Below are 22,115 nucleotides of genomic sequence, written 5' to 3'. Positions count from 1 at the left end.
AGTTAAACCAGTGGAGCAGTGAGATGGTGGAGGAAACAGCTGCTGTGTTTGTTATAGTTTTGTTAGTCCTTGTTTATGATAGTATTGGATGACATCATAAACAGTTCATAAATAATGTACATTCCCTGTTTATTTCTTCTTGCAATATAATAAACAATGGCTTTTTTCCAGTCATGGCATCTTGGTGTGTTTAATAGGCCTTGCTGGGGGTAGTCTTGTTGTTAGCAGAAACTCATTACATCACTGACATTTCTGGAATTGGATATAGTAGCAAAGAAAAACCCTGGAGCAGAGATACCCAGCAGGAAAGAAAAGCAGCAGAGAATATTACTGGAAACAAGATCTCCACTAGCCAGAAGTCAATGGACACTGTAATCTTTGTGGCCTCAAGGAATGATGTGGTTGAAATAGCTGATGGAGAGCCAGAGAGGGGCTTATCTATTTATTTTGTTTTTGTCTGTTTCTCCACACTGGTGTAAAAGTCCATGAGGACATGGATTTTCATCTTTTTTATTTGTCACCAAATACTGAGTGTTTCGCATATTGTACTCATTCGATATAGTAAATATTTGTCAAATGAGTGAATGAATACCTTGTCCTTCTGAATAGGTGGGTGAGAGGGACACCCCTTCCACATCAGAGATACTAGACCACTGGGGAATGTGGCAAGGGGATTTGGCTGTGATAGCTTTTTATATTATATCCTCTCTCCAAACAATAGGAGTTTAAACATTTTTATTTTTATTTTTTATTTATTTATTTTTTTATTTCCTTGCTACAACTATTTTATTTATTTTTTTAACATTTTTTTATTGATTTATAATCATTTTACAATGTTGTGTCAAATTCCAATGCTCAGCACAATTTATCAGTCATTCATGGACATATACACACTCATTGTCACATTTTTTTCTCTGTGAGTTATCATAACATTTTGTGTATATTTCCCTGTGCTATACAGTGTAATCTTTTTTATCTATTCTACAATTTTGAAATCCCAGTCTATCCCTTCCCACCCTCTACCCCCCTGGTAACCACAAGTCTGTATTCTCTGTCTGTGAGTCTATTTCTGTCCTGTATTTGTGCTTTGTTTTTGTTTGTTTGTTTGTTTTTGTATTTGTTTTTTAGATTCCACATATGAGCGATCTCATATGGTATTTTTCTTTCTCTTTCTGGCTTACTTCACTTAGAATGACATTCTCCAGGAGCATCCATGTTGCTGCAAATGGCATTATGTTGTCGGTTTTTATGGCTGAGTAGTATTCCATTGTATAAATGTACCACCTCTTCTTTATCCAGTCACCTGTTGATGGACATTTAGGCTGTTTCCATGTTTTGGCTATTGTAAATAATGCTGCTATGAACATTGGGGTGCAGGTGTCATCCTGAAGTAGATTTCCTTCTGGATACAAGCCCAGGAGTGGGATTCCTGGGTCATGTGGTAGGTCTATTCCTAGTCTTTTGAGGAATCTCCACACTGTTTTCTACAGTAGCTGCACCAAACTGCATTCCCACCAGCAGTGTAGGAGGGTTCCCCTTTCTCCACAGCCTCTTCAGCATTTGTCATTTGTGGATTTTTGAATGACGGCCATTCTAACTGGTGTGAGGTGATACCTCATTGTAGTTTTGATTTGCATTTCTCTGATAATTAGTGATATTGAGCATTTTTTCATGTGCTTTTTGATCATTTGTATGTCTTCCTTGGAGAATAGCTTGTTTAGGTCTTCTGCCCATTTTTGGATTGGGTTGTTTATTTTTTTCTTATTGAGTCGTATGAGCTGCTTATATATTCTGGAGATCAAGCCTTTGTCGGTTTCACTTGCAAAAATTTTCTCCCATTCCGTAGGTTTTCTTCTTGTTTTACTTCTGGTTTCCTTTGCTCTGCAGAAGCTTGTAAGTTTCATTAGGTCCCATTTGTTTATTCTTGCTTTTATTTCTTCTAGGAGAAAATTTTTGAGATGTATGTCAGATAATGTTTTGCCTATGTTTTCCTCTAGGAGGTTTATTGTATCTTGTCTTATGTTTAAGTCTTTAATCCATTTTGAGTTGATAAACACTTTTAGTTAACTTAAGAAATATATTTTCAGTGAAGAGGGATTATCAACAAGTGCTTAAATAACCAGTGGATCCACTTGACTCTATCTGTATCTGAGGGAGGAACCATTTAGGTTAGTTGCAATCCAGTTTTATTTCGTCTGTTTCTTTGTTTTGTTTAGGTTCTTGTTTTCGTAAACAAGTCATCCATCACTTCACCAAGATAACATGAATGTTGAGAATAGGTTGATGTGTTCTTGAGAGAATGCAGGGACTGGGGCAGCATGGGGAGCAGCACAGGGTTATTTAGCCTCCCCCTGAATGACTCTAGACCAAGCAGACAATGTGTGAGGATCTGGAGATGTAGCAAGAGCTCCTGAGGACAGTTAGAGTGATATTGGACAGGACCTCAGGGTTTCATATGGTCACACAGGGCTTTTCATAGTCTGATATTCTTCAATCACAGTGGTTGCTGAAGGAAAGCTGTTAATTGCAGGGGAGTAGTAAGCATGTCTTGTGCTGTACATCCACTGTATACTCCATATTTGCCAACAATTTAACCATAGTTCCTTAATTGTTGTAACTTTATTTACTTTTGCTTTAATTCTCCACCCTCATTAACCTTCATCAGTAATGACATTGTTTCTGGGGAATCTGACAATTAACATGTGAGATTCTTGAGTTGGGATTCAACAACCTTAGAATCCTCTCTTGTCATCTACCCAAACCTCTAATAGCAGAACAAAGTGGCACAAAACAACTAAGGATATCTAGCTTTCTAATGTATGAAAGATATGGAAAATACAACAAAATCTGCTTAGGAATAGTAACTATATTTCATGTTGACAGATGGGAAAACAGGCTAAAGGTTAACATGATTCCCTTAGTGGGATTTCAGATTTAAAATATGAACACCTCTTTGGGTAGAAATATGGATGTCATGGCTCTACCATGAGCTTAGATTTTTTTCTGTTTAATTATTTCGTGTTTAATATCAAGTATGTTAGTCTATAATCTGTAATTCTGTTTATTTCTATGCCTATAGGTCAGTTTCAAATCATTTCCTGAGTACGCACACAGGTATACACACACACAAATAAACACCACTTCTTTCCCTTAGTAAAATGAATAGATTTAATTGAATTAATAATGAATAGAAGACTGAACAGTCTTTCCGTTCAAAAATGATAGATATCTTTATTCAATTCTTCTGTTAAGCATCTGAAATAGTGTCTGTGATTTTCTTTATAAGGGTCTATATTTTGTTTTTGTTGTCTGGTGATTGACCTCTTTTTCATCACAGTTTCTTTTTAATTGTTTTTGTTTAAGGAAGATGTTGATTGTTTTGCATACATATCTTGTGCCCAGTCACTGTGTGGATATCTCCCATGAATTGGAATTATTTTTAATATATACTCTTGGGATTTTCATATAAGCAATCATATTATGTGCCCAAAATGATAAATTTGACTAGTTTCTGGTGCTAAGACATTTGCCCTGCCCCATGTTTTTTGTGTGGTGGGCATACGATTTAGCCATGGCTGTGTGTTCCTACCTGGGAATTTAAATCTTGTAGGATGAAAGCTAAGGGAATAACAGGGGAAGAGATTATTTGCTGTAGCTGCAGAGGACTTGAGAGCACAGTGGTGTAATGAATGTCTGATGACACTGAGGGCCTTCTGAACAGATCATTCTTATCAAAGGATCTGGGCTATCTCCCTTTCTTCATTTCCTTCCAAGGATCCTGACTGAGGGTGAGGATTGGGGTGGATGATGGAGATGCAATAAGGGCAGAATTTAGAAAATAATGATTAAATTTGGAGCAGCAAAGGATGTTCAGATTAGTTCAGTCATAGATGATAGATTAGAATGAGCCATTAGAGAAGATTAGAAAGGGCTTTGGATTAAGAATCTTAGACTAAGAAAATAGCCTGTGGGCTTTATGAGCGTATGATGATTATTCATAAAAGTGTGAGTTACAAAATACTTTTAATAAGCCAAAAAAATGGAGTTTACTATAGTATCAGTGGAAATTGAGAAAAATTCAACAGGGGTCAAATATCTACTTTGGATCCTGCAGGACTACCTAATGCCAACATGCTAACAGATTGGATATCTATTGCTGTCAGTGTCGTAAGGACCCACTTCCATCTTTTAAACATGTTGGGGGTGAAGAGACTAGAGGAAGAGAATTTCTCTGGACAGGGATGCTTGTTCATAATATGTCCACCTATCCCTTACCATGAGGGAGAGCAAGGGACTGTGTCCTGGGAACTGCAGTCAGCAGTTCTAATAGAGGAACTTTAAAAAAACAAGTAAAAGTGCTTCCCAAATGAGAAATTGATTGAAATGAAACAGTACTTGTACATATATCACATCCAAAAAGAGGAACTCCTCTAATAACCATATGATACTGCACTGCTTATCTCTATCATTTTTCCTGATCCTGGTTCTTGAGATGTCGGAACAGCCAGCAATAGAGAAGGTGAAAGAGGAATAAAGAAGAAGGAAAAAAAAAAATCTCCATCCTCCACTGCAGGCTTAAGTCTGATGCAGATTCTCTCAGGGGCAGGAGAAAGGTTTTTTAATTGTATTGAACCAGATTGAAATCAGACCATTTGTCACTAAAAGGACTTAGGAATTTGGGGGGATCTGCCTGCAACTTATGGCAGATGCAGGGAAAGAATTAGTTCAAGAGCCTATTTGAAGCTAGAATGGGAGAAAGAATAAAGCTTTTCTCTGTTTGTACCCCATTGATTCCAGCTGATTCAATAAAATGTTTACATATTGTTGTAAGAGGGGAAAGTTTACTATGAGGAGACATGGGAAATAAGAAAATCAGAATGTAACAACAACTAGCTTGGAATGAGTTTTTAAAACCCTCGAGCTAGAGATGGCAACAGAAAAAAAACTGGACAGATGTGAGAGAGATTTAAAGGACACATTTTTGTATGTTTTCTTTTTTTGATGATGGCTAATTGAATTGAATGAGAAGATAGATTAAGAGATTAGTTTAAGGTTTCAAGCCTGGGATAATGGTGTTTACAGAAAGAGAGTAATCAAAAGGGGCTCATTATTGGGAAAATAAGGAATAAAAGGGGAGAAAGGGCTGTATTTTGGATAACCTCCCGCGTGCAGAATTTCAGTTGCAATGATGACTAGTATTCCCCTTATTTCTAGTATAAGCTTTTTATTTTAGAACAGCTTTAAATTTGCAGAATTATTGTGAAGATAGTACAGGGAGCCCCTGTAGACCTCAGACCCACTTTCCTCTACTGTTAACATCAGACATTTGTGTGGTATATTTGTTATAATTGATGAACAAATATTGGTACATTATTATTATTAACTAAAGTCCATCTTTTATTCAGATTTTCTTAATTTTCCCCTAATGTCCTTTTCTTTGACCCACTAGGATACAATTCATATTACATTTAGTTATTGTGTCTCTTTGGGGTCCTCTAGACTGTGACGATTTCTCAGATGTTTTTTGTTTTTGATGACGTTGACAGTTTTGAGGAGTCTGGATAGGTATTTTTTAAATATTTCTCCATTTGGGTTTGTCTGATGTTTATCTCATGACCAGAGTGGCGTTATGGTTTCCTGGGGTGGGGGTAAGACCTCAGAGGCAAAATGCCATTCTCATCATATGCCAACCAGGCTACGTTCCATTAGTGTGACTAGCACTGTTGACATTGCTCTTTATCATCTGGTTGAGGTCATGTGTGTCAGATTTCTCCACTGTAAGCTACTCTTTCATTTACTGTTTTCCATATAGTATTATTTGGAAGAATGTCACTGTGCACAACCCACATTAATGTAATGTGGAGTTATGCTCCTCCCTCCTTGAGGGCAGAGCATCTACATAAATTATTTGAAATTCTTCTCCATGAAAGACTTGTCTATTCTCCTCCATTTATTTATTTATTAAATCATTTAATTTTGGATGGATATTATGATGGATAGTCATTACTTTGGGCTGTAATCCAATACTGTGGTTTTTTTTTGTGTGAGCAACCTAGACAACGTATATTTTAGACAAAAGCATATAAACACATAAAATATCATTTTATGAGCATTTTTATAGTGCTTTACATTTTATAAAGTACATTCTTATTTCATCTTCACAAATTTAAGATAGTGCATTCTTTCATATACTGGCTTCTGGAACAAAAGTAGTTCAGTCCTAGGTTTTCTAAGTTGGTAGGCCACTTCTTCCATTGCATAAAGTTGTTCTATTCTCCAACAGAAGCAGATGTTGTTTTAAGTGGTTAAGAACTCAGCCTCAACAGGATGCCAAGTACTGCCATATAAACTTGGATGAGTTAGTCTTTCTCAGCCATGATTAACTGAGGCTGAAGGAACAAGGGTGGAAATTGGTGTTTTCAGAGTGGCACCTGAAGTTGTGAATGGGAAAACCATCTGGTAAGGGCTGTAGTCGCTCCATAGGACTCTCTCCTCCCAAAAGCCAGTTTCCTGCTGTCATCTCCCAACGTAAGCAGAAGCCAGCTGCATGGGAGATCAAAGGATGCAGAGTATAGGGGTCAGCCTCTCCCTGGTGGAAAGGAGGGCAAGGAAGGGATTTCACTTAGAATGACAATCTCCAGGTTCATCCATGTTACTGCAAATAGCATTATTTTATTCTTTTTTATGGCTGAGTAGTAGTCTATTGTATATGTGTGTGTGTGTGTGTGTGTGTGTGTGTGTATGTACACATCTTCTTTATCCAGTCATCTGTTGATGAGCATTTGAGTTGTTTCCATGTCTTGGCTATTGTATATAGTGCTGCTATGAACATTGGAGTGCATGGGTCTTATTGAATTGTATTTTCCTCCAGATATATGCCCAGAAGTGGGATTACAGAATCATATAGTAAGACTCGTTTTAGTTTTTTGAGAAATCTCCATACTGTCCTACTATTTTATTTATTTATTTGCTCAATTTATTCTAACTTTGGCCATTGGGAGCTCTTCCAGTTGGTTCTCATATCCCTTTGACATACCTCTGTTGTTGTGATTTTGCAATCACGTTGGTATCATTGGGAGTTTTTTGAGCACTTTCTTACCATAAGCTATATACATTTCTCCCTACCTAACCATCTTTATCTATATTAAGCTAAGCATGAGTTCATACTGGTGTCTCCAACTCTAATCCAGTCCATGGTGATTAGTCTAGCCTCCTTTTGCTTATCTGTAATCTCCCAGTGAAACCATGAGAAGTAGGACTCCCACCATTTTGCCATTCATATATACAAAACTGTTCAATTCCAGTATACATGTATAGAGGTTTCAGTAATTGTTAACACATGCCCCAGTGAGAAGCAACTTTTTCCCCTGGAATATGGGTCTTATGAATAGTTTCTTTTGCTTTCAGTCTTATAGAATCCACTCATTTCCGAAGTTACTTAGGGCAGCACCTTATTCTCCCACTCCCTTCAGTGAGGTTTCGTACATTTGTAATACATTTAGATTCTTTTGTCATATTCTGCATTTCATTCTAACACCTGCCAAACTCTAAAGTGATTTTTAAAAAATTTATGTACACTAAGGTTTACTTTTTGTTCTGTAATGTTCTATGCGTTTTGTTTAATATCTTATATTAACCATTACAGTATCATAAAGAATGGCTTCACTGCCCTAAAAAATCCTTTGTGCTTCAGCTGGTCAACTCTTCCTAGCATATACATATAGTTTTACACCAGTCATCTCAGTTCTTTGAAAAAAAATTCAGAGCCTTTAATTTATCTTTATATGAGTGTGTGTGTGTGTGTGTGTGTTTGTGTGTCTCTATTACACATGCATATTACACATCATTTTACCTTCACTGCTAATTATGAATAGAAAGTTATATTCCCACGTAGGCAGTTATCAAAGTGTCAACAATATTAAAAGCATTGTCATATGATGAAGTTTGTTTGAGAGCTTAACCATAGAAAGATATTGTATTACCTAAATGTGTCACAAATCTGGTGAAAAACTTTCCAATTAGAAAAGTTAAATGCAGTCATTTTGTTCATTCCAAAGCATCGATGCTAAGTCGTAGGTAGAAAACAAACATCAAACACATATATTGTGCTTCATGTTCCCAAAGGCTTCATTCTCATGCCATTATTGTTTATTAGATATTTATCAACAATTATCTACTTGTCTTCAAGTGTTATAACTGAGACTTTAGTGATAACAATAGGTATGTCAACAACATGAGCAAGTTGCAACAGGTATAAAGAACTAAAGTGCAAATGGAAATAATTCAAGACTTATCAACATATAATTAAAATGATGCTAAATAATTGCCCAGTTTCCCAAAATTGGTCTCTGAATCTTCTACACTGCTTCCTAGAAGACAAATATACTGCACCTCTTATTCTTTCACAAAGCCAAGGATAACCTTAGTCACGCATTTAGTATCACCTTTTCATGATATCTACAGATTTAATGTGATCCCTGTCAAACTACACAGATCATTTTTCACAGAATGAGAACAAATAATTCTAGAATTTATATGGAATCACAAAAGACCCAGAATTGCCAAAGCAATACTGAAGAAAAAGAACAAAGTGGGAGGAATAACCCTCCCAGGCTTCAGACAGTACTACAGAGATGCAGTAATCAAAACAGCATGGTATTGGCACAAAAAGCAGACACATGGTTTAATGGAACAGGATAGAAAGCCCAGAAATAAACCTACAGACTTATGGTCAATTAATCTTTGACAAAGGAGACAGGAATATATAATGCAGAAAAGATACTCTCTTCAGCAAGTGGTTTTGGGATAACTGGACAGCAGCATGTAAATCAATGAAGTTAGAACACCCCCTCACACTATACACAAAAATAAACTCAAAATGGCTTACTTAAACTTAAAACAAGAGACTATAAACCTCTTAGAAGAGAACATAGGCAAAACATTTTCTGACATAAATCTTAGCTATGTTCTCCTAGGGCAGTCTACTCAGACAATATAAATAAAAGTAAAAATAAACAAATTGGACCTAATTAAACTTGTAAGCTTTTGCACAGCAAAGGAAACCATAAGCAAAACAAAAAGACAACCTATACAATTGGAGAAAATATTTGCAAATGATGAGACTGAGAGGGGCTTAATTTCCAGAATATATAAATAGCTCATACAACTTAATGACAAAAAAACAAACAACCTAGTCCAAAAATGAGCATTAGACCTAAACAAGCAATTCTCCAGTGAAGACATACAAATGGCCAATAGGCACATGAAAAAAATTCTCAATATCACTAATTATCAGAAAAATGAAAATCAAAACTACAATGAGTTATCACCTCACACTAGTCAGAATGATCATCATTCAAAAGTCTACAGATGACAGATGCTGGAGAGAGCTTGGAGAAAAGGGTACCCTCTTATACTGTTGGTGGGAATGTAGTTTTGATACAGGCACTAAGGAAAACAGTATGGAGATTCCTCAGAAGACTAAAAATAGACTTATGATATGATCCAGCAATTTCACTTCTGGGCATATATCCCAATGGAACTCTAAATTCAAAACAATATATGCACCCCATTATTCATAGCAGCACTATTTATAATAGCCAAGACATGGAAATAACCTAAATGTCTATCAACAGAGGACTGGGTAGAGATGCTGTGGTATATTTACACAATGGAATACTACTCAGCCATAAAAAAGAATAAAATCATGCCATTTGCAGCAACATGAAAGGACCTGGAGATTGTCATCCTAAGTAAAGGAAGCCAGAAAAAGAAAGAAAAATACCATATCACTAATATGTAGGATCTAAAAAAAAAAAAAGAGAGACACAAATGAACCTGTTTACAAAACGGAAACAGACTCACAGACATAGAAAACAAACTTATGGTTACCAGGGGTGAAAGAGTGGTGGGAAGGAATAAATTGGGAGTTCAGGAATTGTAGATACTAACTACTATATATAAAATAAATAAGTTTCTTCTATGTAGCACAGGGAGCTATATTCAATATCTTGTAGTAACCTATACTGAAAAAGAATATGAAAATGAATATATGCATGTATATGCATGAATGAAACATCATGCTGTACACCAAAATTTGACACAACATTGAAACTGACTATACTACAATTGAAAAAAAGGAAGAAAGAACTATGATGAAGCTTACTTGCTGAAGTTTCGAAGTTCACAGGGGATTTATGGAAGTGCTCTGGGGTACACTTCCTCATTACTGGGCACCAATGAGAAGCAAGTGTTAAAACGAGTGTTGAAAACTGTGCACTTAGATCTGGTACTGCCCCTTTCTAGCTATGTTACTTTGGGCAAGTCATTTTAATGGTAGTTTAATCATCAGTAAAACTGAAATAATAATGCCTAGCTCATAGAACTATTTATTTATTCACTCAGTTAACAGATATTTGTTGAATGCCTACTATATGTCAGATGTTTCTCTCCGCCCTGGAAAATAAGTATTTTATTTTTTATTTTGCCCTGTGGCTCTACTTGGTAATGGTATTGGGCTGGTACAGCAACCTTCCCAATGTTCTCTACTTTTTATTTCAACTCTGTCTCTTCCAGTCTTGCGGCTTCAACTAACATCCTGAATACAATACAACATCCTGAATACAATGAGTTTCTATCCTGTTGAGAATGTCTTAGCCCGGGGTGCTGCCTTCGGGTGGATTGAATTTAGAGGAGCGGGGACTCGGTTTCCCAGAATTCCCTTTGCGGTCTGGCTTCGGCTTGGCGTTCTCCACACGCAGAACGGAAGCAGCTGCCATATTTGCGTTCTGAGGGAGGCGCGTGGTCCGAAGCTGTGTGCTAAATTTTGCCTGCGGTAGCTTGTCTTGTGGGCGCGGGGCAGCCGTGGGGCCGCCATGGGGCCTGCGGCTTCTCCAGCTCCCGCCAGAGCTCCTTCTTCACCTTCTCTGGACCCCGGAGCAGGTGGGTGTGCGGCTTTGCGCCGTCGCGGTTTGGATAGGCCCTGGGAATGCCGAAAGGACCAAGAAAAGTAGGTTCCTATATTCTTAAAGCTTATCTCCTAGTTAAAAAATAGAGATTGTACCAATAATCAGTTGCCTTTGTGAAAAATACTGCATAACATAGCTGTATAGCATATTACGAGTTTTATGTTGTGAGGAACACACTATCTTAATGTATAAAATGTACGTAGCGTGATCTCTTGTACAGAGTTGATGCTCAAAAGATGTGAACAGCATCTACCATTACCATTCAGGTGTTTATTTGTTGAGCTTGCAGTTATTGGCGTCTTCTATATGGTAGTGGAATGTGTATGAGAAGACACCATGGACTGCTTTTTCATTTCTCCCAGTACTGAATATTGTACATTCATATCACAAGGATGTGTATTGTAGCAGGATTGATCCAGACTCTGTAGCAGTGTTAATCCAGTATAATTAGAGTGAAGAGTTCAGAGAATATAGCAGCAAGTGGCTGTAAAGTCAGAATGGGGAGCGGATTGTGACAGCCTTTACTACCTTGTAAGGTTGTGAATTGAACATTCTATAGATTAAGGAATTGCAAAGATGGTCAATATTCAGTTCTTGCCCTTAAACTTACAGAATCATACAAGCCCATAAGTGATTACTCCTTTGAACCAGTTTGTACAAGAGATGGAGAGATGTGTAGGGAGTGGAAGTATTGAACATAGAGTAAGGATTGAAATAAGCAGACTTCGGTTTCTAAACCAGAACTCTGGTGTTATAACTGCTTTTTAAAAGTCCGGTCCCTGTGGTGTGATTGGTTGGAGAGAATCGTGATGGATCTGGGAACAGGAGATCATGCTGCACACAGGACAGATTTAAATTCTTACTAGAATTTACATACTAGAATATTAAAACTTTTAATCATCTTCATGAACCATTGATAAAATTCAAAATTTTGTGGGTTTTGTGTTTTAAAAATTATAAAATAATTGCACCTACAAGAAGCAATAGATGATCTTCTTAAAGGCACTTGCATACACTATCCAAATTTAATGACTTGTTATATGCTGTATTTAAAAAATAAATAACATTGATTCCTTTGATGTATCCATCACCAACCCCATTCACTCCCTGCATCCCACAGATACTATCATATAATCATCATCTTGAATTCAATTCGGTGCTTATCATTCTCTCACATGCTTTTATACTTTTCATAGTAAGTATTCATCTATATAGAATATATATAATTGTGTTGGAAAGTATTAAAGGTATGCAAATATAGTATCATATTGTAGTTATCTTTCTGCCTTTTTTCTATTTTTTTGTGGATCTATCTATGCTGCTAATTGCTATATAAATGTTGACTTTATCGTAATTAATTCCCCTATTGATAGATTTATTGGTGATTTCCTTTCTTTTTGTGTGTGTGTTATACTGCAGTGAACAATCTTATATGTGCTTCTTGGTGCTCATGTACAAGAATTTAATGTGAAATATAATGGGTAGTAGCATATGTACATCTTCAATTTATCAACATGTTATCAAATTGCTTTTCAAAATGCCTGTTCTGATTTGCAATCCCACCAGCATTATATAAATATTCTCATTATTTGGCAGCCTTGATTTTACCATCAGAGAAGCGTGAAATGTTACTGTTAATCTGCATTTTCCTGAGTAAAGTAGCATGAATTTATTGGTAATTTGTGTTCTATTCTCCGAATGCCCTTTCAGTCATAGAACATCAATATAAACTCTGGATTTGAGTCCTTTATCATTTATATTTATTGAAAATATCTTCTTGAGTTGTTTTTCTGAACTTTGTGATATCTTTTGCAAATAATTTTTTATGTTGATGTAGTATTCAAATATATTAATCTTTTACTCTGTGCCTTACATTTTCTCTCTTAAATAAATCATTGCCTATCTCAGTATCAAAAAATTCACTAATTTTCCTGTATTTTCTTCTTGATTGTTTTTGGTCCACTTTTTCTTTATATCATTGATTTATTTTTATTTTTGGACTAGCATGAGGTAGAGATCCAAGTTTTTTTCCATGTGAATAAATAATTTCTCTGGATATTCCCTACTGATATATAATGTTAATACTATCATATACTGTATATCTGCAATCACTATTCTTTTTCTACTTTTATCCCATTCTTGGGTCAACAGCATGTTGTCTAGTTACTTTAGCATTATAGTGAGTCTTGACATCCAGTAGGAAAGTAGCCACATCTTGTCTTATTTTTTCTTCAAAATTATCTTGACTATCCTGACACCTTTATCTTTTATTTATTTATTTAGGCTTTTTTTTTGGTGGGAGGTGGAAATTAGGTTTATCCATTTAATTTTTTTTAATGGAGGTACTGGGAATTGAACCCAGGACCTTATGCATGCTAAGTACATGCTCTACCAGTTGAGCTATATCCTCCCCCTTTATCTTTCATTTAAATTTTAGGACCAGTCAGTCAAATTACATGTACAACCTTGTTTGGATTTCATTGCTATTGTATTGATTTGGTAAATGTTTTGGATATTAATATTCATGTCATCAAATCTTTCCATCTGCAGACATGCTACATTTATTTAAGTCGTTTATGTGCTTCAATTATGTTTAATTATTTTTCTATAATAGTTTGGCACAATTTCTCCAAATCCTCAATGACATTTTTTTTAATGTAATAGTCATCCTAACTGGTTTGAGATGATATCTTATTATGGTTTAGATTTACATTTCCCTTATTATTAGTAATCTAGAGTACCTTTTCATATCTATTGGCCATTCGTATGTCTTTTTTTAAGTCCTTTTTTTTTAAGGAACAGTTTTAAGTTCATGGCAAAATTGACCAGAAGATACAGAGATTTTCCATGTAATCCCTGCCCCTTGATTGTGGTAACATCCCCCACCAGTGTGGTAAATTTGTTAAAATTGATAAACCTACATTGATACATCATAATCAGTACACTCTTGGTACTGTGCAGCCTATGTGTTCAGATAAATGTTTAATGACAAGTATTCATCATTATAGTACCATACAGGTTGCTTTCACTAACCTAAAAATCCTCTGCGCTCCACTTATTCATCTGTACCTCCTAACTCAAGTCCTGGCAACCACTGATCTTTTTACTGTCTCTATATTTTTACCATTTCCAGAATGTCATTTACTTGGAATCATACAGTATGTCGACTTTTCAGATTGACTTTTTTTGGCTTAATAATTTGCATTTACAATTCCACCGTGTCTTTTCATGGCAGGATTGCTCATTTATTTTTAGTGCTGAATGATATTCCATTTTCTGAGTGTATCACAGTTTATGTTATGGTTTTCTTGTAGATACTCTTGGGTTTTCTATGCAAACAATTATATCTCCTGTGAAAAATGACAATTTTTGTTTCTTTCTAATTTTTATTACTTGATTTTATTTTTTTCTTTATTACATTGACTAAGACTTTAAAAATCATATATTATCAGATTTTATCATCAGGATTATACCAGAAGAGTCAAAATGTTCAGTATAAATTGGTCTAGTATTATCTTAATTCAATGTGTTTTAGAGGGAGAAATGATTTTTCAGTAGGTTTTTGAAGTCTTTATTATTTAATTATTCTTAAATCATTTTTTATGATTTGTATTTTTTCCAAAAGTTGTTCATTTCATGTTTTTAATTCTTGACCAGTCATTATCATGTTACTTCTAATTTCTATACCATGTACCCATTTTCTTTTTTAATATTCTTTATTAATGCCTTTTTTTCTTGAACGTTACTTGTCAAGATTTGTTTCTTTTCAAAATTTTCTCTAGAAACCTTCTTTGGTTTTGTTGATATTCTGTGCTTCTTTGTTTTTATATCATCAATGATATAAAATTGTCTTATGTGTATTCATTTTTTCTTCAGTTTATGTGTACATTATCTTTTAAGTTCTTAAAATCAACTCTGCTTCCAAATATATATCCCTGTGCTATTGCTGAATTGATGAATTTATTCACTATCATCCCCAGGTAGAGTTCCAGCTCCTTATTCAGGTACACAAACCTGATCTGTTCCCATCTCTTGTCTCATACTTTGCCCTTCCAAATCATTTAAGCTCTCCACATGCCTTCATGCCATTCCTTCTACTTGTAATTCTGATGCACCTTTCCTCTTCCTAACCAACCCTACAAATCTTTCAGGACTGACCTCAGGTATTCTCATTAAAATCTAACTTAGACTAAGAGCTCCATCTATCGTATATACCATTGCACCTTGTGAATTTTCTCATTAAAACTATTTAGTGCTAGAATTGAGTTGGTCTTTTTATTACTGATCTTCCCAAGTATGCTGTAACTACTCCAGGATAAGAGTCTCACCTTATTCATCTTAAAATAGACATTCTATTTTGAAATAATGTTAGAGTTATAGGAAAGTTGCAAAGATAGTACAGAGAATCCCTGTGAGAGCCCCCTGCCTGATTTTAGTGTCTCTAGTGCTGTCATCTTATATTACTCTGGCGTATTTGTCAAATCTAAGACACCAACATTGACACATTACTATTAACTAAACTTCAAACTTTATTTGGATTTCACCAGTTTCTTCATTAATTTCCTTTTGTTCCAGAATCCAATTCAGGATGCCACACTGCATTTAGTTGTCATATCTCCTTAGCCTTTGCTGATCTGTGACAATTTATCAGTCTTTCCTTGTTTTTCTTACTCAATTTTGTAACCCAGCTACTCTGATCTAAACTGATAGCTTAGAAAATAGACAGTGAATTATTCTGACTTTTATAATTCTTCTGCTCTCTCATTTTGCTATTTGCCCGGTTTTGTTTTTTCTAACCGCTGATAAAAATTTGCTGCTCTGTACTGTGCACAGTTATCTTGCCTCTACTTCCAGTTAGCTTTACCTTTGGACATTACGCTAGTGACTTCTGGCTAGTAGATCTTTTCCTTTATTTTGGGCCTATAGAAATTTATTGAATGGCTAGAATGAGAAGGTTGCACACATATAGTTGAAGGTTACAAATGAAAAAGCTACAATGTTTCATATTCACAGACTGCTCAAGGTAACACCAACGGGTGTGGTGAGAACCCAAAATTCCTTGGAGCTCTAGAACTGTAAATGCAATAGAATTCATGTCCATAATACCAGAGGATATCAGACCTTCCTTTAGTATTTGATACCATTAGCTCCTTGCTGGGCACAGAAGGGGACAGCAGTGCTAAGGTGCATCTGTAAGACAAACCTCTCTTTGGAGTCGACCCCAGTGTGTTGATACTGACCATCATTGGATCAAGCAGTAGTAAGAATGTGCTCCAGTGGTGTGTATGTGGCACTGTGACCAATAATTCACTACTAGGAACAGCATAAAGTGGATAAGATGAAGAATTCTGGAAATACCTGTGTGCAGTCCTGTAGCTTTAGGATTAGATTGTTCTCTCATCTAAAGGCTCTCCTTGAGCTCCATAAATGATGACTTTGTCCTAACAGACATGAGTTTAGACAAAGAATCTTTGTTTGGATGCTTAACTTATAGTCCTTTGAAGTCTTCAGTGATACATAAGCATGACCTAAAAGCAATGAGTGAAAAAATAACTTGCTCTAACTGGATACAGAAGGTAATTTTATAAATTTACTAACTATATCCCAATAGACTTTTCACATTATCGTCTTTATAACTCTCTGACAAAAATACAATTTAGATAAATCACAGCTTTGGAAATACCTGCAGCTGAAAAATACAGTAACGGAGATTATAGGGTTATTCATGAACGTCATTCCCCAGAGAGTTACAGCCAAATTATTTAGAACCTATGCGGGAAAATAAAACCCAGGATTGCATTTATATGTAATTTGATTTGTGCCGGGGTAAGCCTGACTACAGAGAAGGAAAGGCTGATGTAGGGCACAAAGCTTTTGCTCAAAATAAATGTTGGACTTTTGGACTATACTTGTCAACACAGTAATTGGTACATGCATAATACCCTGAAAATGTATGTTGTAATTACGTAGGACACCAATTTAAGCCGAATCTGGAAACCTGGGGCATCAGCATAAGACTGATTCACTACTGGACCTAAAAGGCAATTCTTTAATTCTTTTGTTTATCTTGCTAAAAATGAGTCTACGGCAGTCCCTATCTGCCTATCTGCATTCATGGAACTCTCTGTATCTTAGTGACTAGAGATTTGCACGAAGTAAGTAGGTGATCAAAAGATACTTGTTGGTTGAATACATGGTTATTAATTTAATTAATACAATGAATTTTATGGAACATTTCATTGCCTTCTGGGACTCCCAAGAATTATCTTAAACTTGGGACTTAACTTGACAGAAAAAAATGGTTATGCTTCATAAAACTAGAGTGGACTTTTAAGGGCCAAATGTGTTTTCAGCTTTTGTTTTTGGGTTAGAGGAATATTCTCCTAAGTGAGCCAGTAGTACCAAACAAGACAGTTGATTCTCCATTCCCACAGAAACTATCCCAACCCAGTCTCTTATGAACTCTCAAAGGACCAGTGTAAATTGCTTCCTGTTGAAGTCTTCTCCTCACATCTTTCCTTTACCTTGAAGAGTGTTGCCTCATTAACACTTTTTAAAGCACAACTTAGAGCATTTCAGAGCTGTAGGAGGAAGATTTTTAACAGCTCTATTGAGGTTAATGGATACAAAACACACTAAGCATATTTAAAGTGTGCAATTTGATGAGTTTTGACATCTGTATGCACCAGCAAATCCTTTACCACGATGTAGATAATGAACATAAACACTACCTCCAAGAGTTTTGTGGTGCCCCCTTATGATCCCCTCCTTAGATTAGTTTACATTTCATAGAGTTTTATATAAATGGAATCATACAGTATGTATTCTTTTTTTTTTCCTGACTTCTTTCACTTACATAATTACATCAGGTTGTAATAGAGAAGAACAATCCTGACTGTAGATCCTGACTTGGATCTATTCCTTTAGCTCTAACCCTTGTGCTTTGTTGCCTGTGCTTAATCTTCCTGGTTCTGTACCTTTTGTAGAAGAATGTTGCCTATAGCCTAAAATATACAGGGTAGCCCATTCTCAAGGCTCTGACCTTTAAGGGTATTACACTTTTTTTCAGAACAGAAAATAACAATTGTCTTGCTGGTGGTTTATAGGAACACTGTGAACAGACCTACAAGGACAGCTATAAGAACAAAGAATTCCTGGACCAAGAGGTTTACAACAACCAGTCCCCACACTTCCCTTTTAGTATAAAAAAAACCCTGAATTCTACATCTGAAATATGTGTAGTTTACTGTACAGGAACCATACCACAATAAAGGTGTCCAAGAAAAAAAAAAGCCTGAATTGTAACTCGAGTAAGATGGTTCTTCGGGGCAATGGTCCATCATCCTCTCTGTCTGCTGGCTTTCCAAATAAAGTCGCTGTTCGTTGCCCCAACAATTTGTCTCTTGATTTATTGGCCTGTCCTGCAGAGAGCAGTAGGAACTTGACTGGGTAACAAAGCTTCATCCAGTAGCCTATTCCTATGTATTAATGAGTAGTATTCCATTCTATGAATATACCTCAATTTGCTTATCTGTTTACCTGTTGATGGATATTTGAAATATTTTGAGTTTTGGCTCATGTTAATAAAGGTCTTCTGAATGGGTCTTTGTATGGACATGTTCTTTCATTTCTCTTAGGTAAATATAAGAACTGAAATAGCTAGGTCATGTGGTATGTGTATATTTAAGTATGTAAGAAACTACCCAACAGTTTTCAAAAGTGCTTTTGACATTTTATATTCTGATAGCAGTATATGAGAACTCTAGTTACTTCATAGCCTTATCCTCACTTTGTAGAGTGGATATTTGTTATTTAAGAAATTCTAGGACAACTGCACTCTAGTGAGCAGAACATACCGGGATCCCAGGGTGGGGTTTGAGACTCCTTGCTGGACCCCCAGGTGCAGGGCTTCCTTCTGATCCACCTGGTGCTCACTTTTCAGTGGCAGTCAGGGACCAGCATATTTTTACCCCAGCATCCCTGGGCCAGGGATGACCACATAGGTGGGGGTAGGTAACTTCCCAACAGGCCTCCTGGCCTGTGCTGTCCCAGTTCAGGCACAGGAATTCACTTCCTAGTTTCACTGCAGGCACCCTGCCATGCCTCCTCACCTAACAGGAGCACATTTAGAAATTTTCATTAACAGAAAGACAGCCTTCCTGGGTCACCTTGGGTCATTTGGACATCCTTCGTGCATGGAGAAATTTTACTTGTTTTCCCCTGCTGTTGTTGCAATGAAGAGACATCAATAAATGAATAATAAAAATACAGAAATATTTAAAAAAGAAAAATTCTAATAAGTATGTGGCTGCATCCCATGCTCTTAATGGCTAATGATATTGCATATATACTTATGTGCTTATTTCATATATTTTCTTTAGTGTACTGTCCATTCAAATCTTGTGTCTTGGATCGTGGACTATCTACTCTAATATTTTATCCATTAGTCTTTCTCCATTGCGTAGTGTGGCAGCCTTGTTTAAGATCATTTGATTGTATATGTGTGTGTTTACTTCCGGGCTCTCTACTTTATGTTTATTCCGTTGGTCTGTATGTCTGTCTTATGTCAGTACCATACTGTTTTGATTATTGAATATTTGTAATGCATTTTGTAGTCAGGAAGTGTGAGTCATCTAGCTTTGTTCTCCTTGCTTGATAATATTTTTGCTATTCAGGGTTCTTTGTGGTTTCATGTGAATTTTAGGATTATTTTGCAAAACATTGCATTGGGGATTTTGATAAACATTGCATTAAATTTGTGGATTGCTTTGGGTAGTACGGACATTTAAACTATATTAAGTCTTCCAATCCATAAACATGGAATTTATTTATGTCTTTTAAAACTTCTTTCAGGAGTGTTTCATAGTTTTCAGTGTACAAGTCCTATACTTTCTTGGCTAACTCTTGTCCTGAGCATTATATTCTTTTTCATGCTATTGTAAATGGGAATATTTTCTTAATTTCCTTTTTGGATTGTTCATTGTTCATATACAGAAACACACTGATTTTTGTATATTGAGTTTGTATCGTGGAATTTACTGAATTTGTTGATTAGTTTGTAACTTTTTCAAATTATAAGAGAGCAAATAAATCATCAAAAGGGAAAATATCTGTCTTGCATGGAACCTAGAGAAAAACATAAAATGTGAGAATTTTTATCGAGACATTGAACAGTATGGTGTGGGAGGTGTCTTCAGTAGCAGTTTCATCGAAAGAGATTTTGTTTTAGAGCCCTTTATTGTATCAGCCCTCAAAAAAAGCTGAGGATATAATGCTAAATCACAGTGCTATAAAGACATTTGTATGATTGATTGTTTTCCAATTATGGCTTGAATCAGAGGAAAATGTGACAATGTGACTTCCCTGTATCCAGGAATGTTAGTCTTATTTCTGAAACACGCACTGCAGAGATAGAAAAAACAGACAAAAAAGACCTTTAACTATATTAAGTTGTGAAATCAGAGTCAGATATTAAAAGCAAGTTTCTTTTCCATTTTCTATAACATAATGCTAAAGATAATTACTTCTATATTAACCTAAAATAAATGCTTGATTGACTAATGTAGATTTATGAGGAACTTTGTGTAGAAGGCCATCTCAGAGGAGAAGCTCTTAGTCTTGAAAATCTTAATTATAACCACAAGGGAGCAAAAGTCTTTAAACTACTTATCATTTTATAAACTCTTGAAACTTAAATTGTAAAACTCTCTATTTCTACTTTATATTGTTTTAAAAGGAAACCTGATTATGAATCTTTGTATAAAACACTTTAGACAAAATGTCTTATATGAAATGTAAACAGAAAAGTAAACAAGAAGGAAAGCTATCACTACAATAAGGAAACAAAATGGAATGTGTGTAAAAGTGTTAATAAGAATACAACAGACTTCTACAACTATACTCAGGGGAGAGACTGGGACATATATATAGTCTTTTTCTTTTTTAAATAAATAAAGAGGGAAATAGAATGTAGGATAATCAAAATGGCTAGGGCACAGCTCTTTAAAAATAGGTTTTCAATTTGCACAACTGAAGGAATAAAATTATTTTCTCTAAAGGCTCATGAGGAAACACAAGTAATGAAGCAGCAAGCAAAACAAAATAGAAAATGTGAATGAAACTGAATGGCTTGCGTTGGGGATACTGAAATCAACCAGCTTGATTTAATAAATTATTTTTGGGAAGCCGAAGAGAACTTGAAAACACTATTATTTTTGAAAAAGATCCACTTTTTAAGAAAAAAGCAAAGACTTAATGTAGCAAATTCTACCTAAATTTTTATTACAAACTATATCTGAATAAGTAATAAAATAAAAGAGGGAAGGGATGCTGATGCTTTTTATGGGAAAATTAAGAACTGTAATGATTGGTGGTGATTATTTGTCCCACTTTTCAATATGACTTAAGATCGTGATCATTTGTGATCACATACTTACATATATGCCTTGCAAAATCTAAAATATTTACCCTTGGCCCTTGATGGGAAAAAATTTCTTTCTTTTAGACTGACAGATAGCATTTTAATTATCTTCCCTTTGTTTGTTCCATCTGCGAGTGAAATAGAATAAAAACCACTGGAAGAAACAATAGTATGTACTTGACAAGATTAGAGTCCAGTGTATACTTGTCATGACAATGAGCAGCTTAGTAGTAGGAAAATGCCTTTTTAACAGGTTTGTTGCTGAAAGAGTGTAGATTCCTCTTGTTTTACAGTTTGATTTCCAAAATTCAATGGAGAGGAAGAGTATTTTGTTGTTCTCTTTTCCCAGTTATCTCAAAATCATTTTCAGGTATTAACTATAAGCCTCATGGCAAATATTGTCCCCATTTTCCAAATATAAAAATTGGAACAGTGAGAACTTAAATTACTTCTTTAGGATCATGTGGTAAAATGATAGAGGAATTGGGAATAAAACTATTCTCCTGAGTCCATGTTTTATCCCTTTGATTATGCTCTAGCTCCAGCACAGAGTTTAAATGCTTTTAGAACGATTTCCATTGCTTTGTGTGTGTGTGTGTGTGTGCGCGCGCGCCTCTTGGGTTAAGAGTAGGAGTAATTCTTCTTTTGGAAGTTGCGACTGTTGCAGTCATTACAGTCAATGAAACTCATCTGCTAAGGAAAATTTGACCAACCCCTCATTTCATATT

The 22,115-nt window shown here is 35.6% G+C and overlaps 1 protein-coding gene across 11 annotated transcripts in view; it reads left to right on the top strand.

The window, feature by feature from the left end:
* Nucleotides 1-22,115, top strand: part of ZNF804B (zinc finger protein 804B) — a 775,441-nt gene that overhangs the window by 173,555 nt on the left and 579,771 nt on the right. The window contains exon 1 of one of the 11 annotated variants that reach the window (XM_072965050.1): nucleotides 10,807-10,941. The exons of the other annotated variants lie outside the window; for them this stretch is intronic. The gene's annotated coding sequence lies outside the window, so the exon portion shown is untranslated. Of the gene's footprint in view, nucleotides 1-10,806; nucleotides 10,942-22,115 lie in introns of those variants that run through there. 11 annotated transcript variants of the gene reach the window in all.

This window comes from Vicugna pacos, chromosome 7 (assembly GCF_048564905.1).
Source record: "Vicugna pacos chromosome 7, VicPac4, whole genome shotgun sequence".
Lineage (NCBI taxonomy): Eukaryota > Metazoa > Chordata > Mammalia > Artiodactyla > Camelidae > Vicugna > Vicugna pacos.
This window is presented reverse-complemented; position numbering and strand designations above follow the sequence as displayed.